At 46.8% G+C, this 2,893-nt stretch overlaps 1 protein-coding gene across 1 annotated transcript in view; it reads right to left on the bottom strand.

Moving 5' to 3' along the window:
• LOC101861756 (voltage-gated potassium channel subunit beta-2) overlaps window positions 1-2,893 on the bottom strand; it is a gene marked incomplete at its 5' end in the record, with an annotated part of 52,341 nt that overhangs the window by 47,920 nt on the left and 1,528 nt on the right.

The raw sequence follows: 2,893 nt of genomic DNA, 5'->3' as shown, positions 1-2,893 counted from the left end.
CTTGATGTCATCTGCCGTCCCACTTTCTTATGTAGAGGGTTCGTGTCGTCTACGCTGACTCGCAGAAAGGCTTGGACTTGTGCCAGTTTGTGCCTCTCGTCTGCACATGGGAAGTCTAGGAAGTATCTCATTGCTTCCGTTGAGGTATCTCGTGTGCACCCCAGGATTGCCCTCATTCCTTCATTTTGAGTCGTTGCAGTTGCGCCTTTGATAGGGTCAAGAGTCCTAGCCCGTACTCTACAACAGAGAGTACCAGTGTCTGGTAGAGGATGACAAGGATTTTCTGGCTCATCTTTGCTCTGGCCATCAGCTTAAGGCAGGGCTGTTAGGCCTTTTCTCGCCCTGGAGATTGTTCTCGTGATGTGATCTTTGCCAGTGAGGGTGCGATCAAACGTGATGCCCAAGTACTTCAGTGTGGGTTCCCCCTTCAGCACTTTGCCTCCAATCGAGATACTTGGCATGTCATTGTGCACTGCATGGTTATTCAGTGTACACCACAATGCGCAGGATTTGTCTGGGTGCAGTTTCCCGTTGTACGCCTCACACCACTGTTCAAGTCTGTCGAGTTATTCCTGTACTCTCTCCGCTGTAACCTGGCGGTTCTTGCCCTGCCTGTACACCAGCACATCATCAGCAAAACTGAGTACACGTACACGTCCGGGCTCCTCCAGCTGGCTGGAAGTAATCCCTATTGTATAAACGTTGAACAGAACGTGCGCGAGAGTAATCCCTATTGTATAAACGTTGAACAGAACTGGCGCGAGAGTAATCCCTATTGTATAAACGTTGAACAGAACTGGCGCGAGAGTAATCCCTATTGTATAAACGTTGAACAGAACTGGCGCGAGAGTAATCCCTATTGTATAAACGTTGAACAGAACTGGCGCGAGAGTAATCCCTATTGTATAAACGTTGAACAGAACTGGCGCGAGAGTAATCCCTATTGTATAAACGTTGAACAGAACTGGCGCGAGAGTAATCCCTATTGTATAAACGTTGAACAGAACTGGCGCGAGTGCATGTCCCTGTGGTAAGCCTGGTGCGATCTCGATAGGTTGCGAAGCCCAGCAACCAAGACGTAGTGCTACCTTTCGTTTGAGCCGCGCTGCCCCAATCCATTGTACTATATATACTACTATTTATTAGTTATAGTCCTCATAAAGGTGTCGTACTGAACTCGGTTGTAGGCATCTTCCAGGTCAAGTGCTGCTACCAGAGTTTCTTCCCCCCGTTCGAAGCCAGGTCGGATGCAAGAGCAGCAGCATTCATCCATGTGATCTTTCCGCTTCTATAGCTGCCCAGTTCCGGCGGTAGGACGTTCTTTTCCTCCAGCTCAATTGCCAATCTGCGTGCCACGATTTTCTCCAGCAGCTTCCCGATGGTATTTTGAATGGTCACTATGCGATATGAGACAATCTTGCTTGGGTCCTTGTCTGGCTTAGGAACTGGGGAAAGGTGACTATCCAGCCAGTCTTCAGGTATCTCCCCAGTCCACAGGCTTTCGTTTAGCCTCTCAGCTAGTGCCATTGTCTGTCCTTCCTCCATGTTCTTCATGTGGCCATAACGTACTCCGTCAGGACCAGGAGAAGTGTTGGATGCTTCCTGGATATATTTATGTAACATTTCGTGTGTCACAAATTGCAGGCAGGGTTCATCTTTGTAGTCCTGTTGGATCCTGTTGAGCAGCTGTTTTCTCTTATCCTCGTCTTTCCTGTCAGTTTGTCTAAGGTATCTCCTAAATAGATCACCGCCTTTAGCTTTATCAGTGCGCATCCACAAATCATCCTTTCGTTGGAAATCAGGGATATCTTGTTCACTCTTCCTATTAGTCATGCACCTGTAGAAGTTCCAGAACTGATACAGGGCCCTATCACTGTTCACGCCCCGGCAGAAGTTGTCACATTGGTCCGAGAGCCGGGTCTATATAAAGTACTAGAACCTTGTTTTTCATCATTAAGTTTTTTTCTTTGGTGATTCTGCTTCCTCGGGGTCTCTAGACTTCATATCAGTCGGGGGCCAACTTGTATCTTATGGGCGTAATTTTTTCTGCTGGTTGAAATACCCAACCCGTATCATGCAAGAATGATGAAGGAGCGACTAGGGCTGGGCAATGAGTCGCTTTACCAAAATCCGGATAATGTGTTAGTACACCTCTTCGGCAAATGCTATGTTATGAACCGCTTCGGCAAAATCTCTTAGATAAAAGGGTTAGCATTACTTCATCAACAAATGGGTACACTCACTTCGGCAAACGGGTCAGGAGAGAGAGTTTAGAGTCTGAATTCAGATAATATTTCATTGAAAATTATCCGGTTATCCGGATAGTTTATCCGGATTTTGCCCACCTATACCATGTACGAGTCGACCAAGATTCGCACGAGGGTATTAGATCTAGGCCTAACGCTAACAGCTCCTCTCGCCGTGATGTCACACGATGCACCGAAAGGTGCACAGCACAGCCTGCTGTAATAATATGGACTCAACTAGCAAAGCAAGAAGACATTGGCGGACCGTGCTTCGTCACACCACACCTCCGTAGAAACAAAGAATGTAAGAAAACGCTACGTCACCACGAGGACGTGATGCGAACAGGCTGGTTCATGCAACATGCACATGCACACACACAGTGTCTCACTCAATTACTTTTAAACACATACTGATGCGATAAAGAACCCACCGTTGCTCAAATCGACACGGATCAGTGGTCTACTGGAAGCAAGCCGGCAACGAGATGATGGACTCAATCAGAGACTTCCAGAAGATGCTGAGTTTATAGTTTATACTGTGTCACAATAACTATATGAGCACACATTGTTCCAGAGGCCATATTAAGCGATTTTTACTAAAGCAAAAGACTAAGGAACTTTCTGAAGAACTCAAACGTCATAGGGGT

Source organism: Aplysia californica, unplaced genomic scaffold (genome assembly GCF_000002075.1).
Source record: "Aplysia californica isolate F4 #8 unplaced genomic scaffold, AplCal3.0 scaffold00488, whole genome shotgun sequence".
NCBI classification, from domain to species: Eukaryota; Metazoa; Mollusca; class Gastropoda; order Aplysiida; family Aplysiidae; genus Aplysia; species Aplysia californica.
Note: the sequence above shows the minus strand (reverse complement) of the source record. Positions and strands in the feature narration are given on the sequence as shown.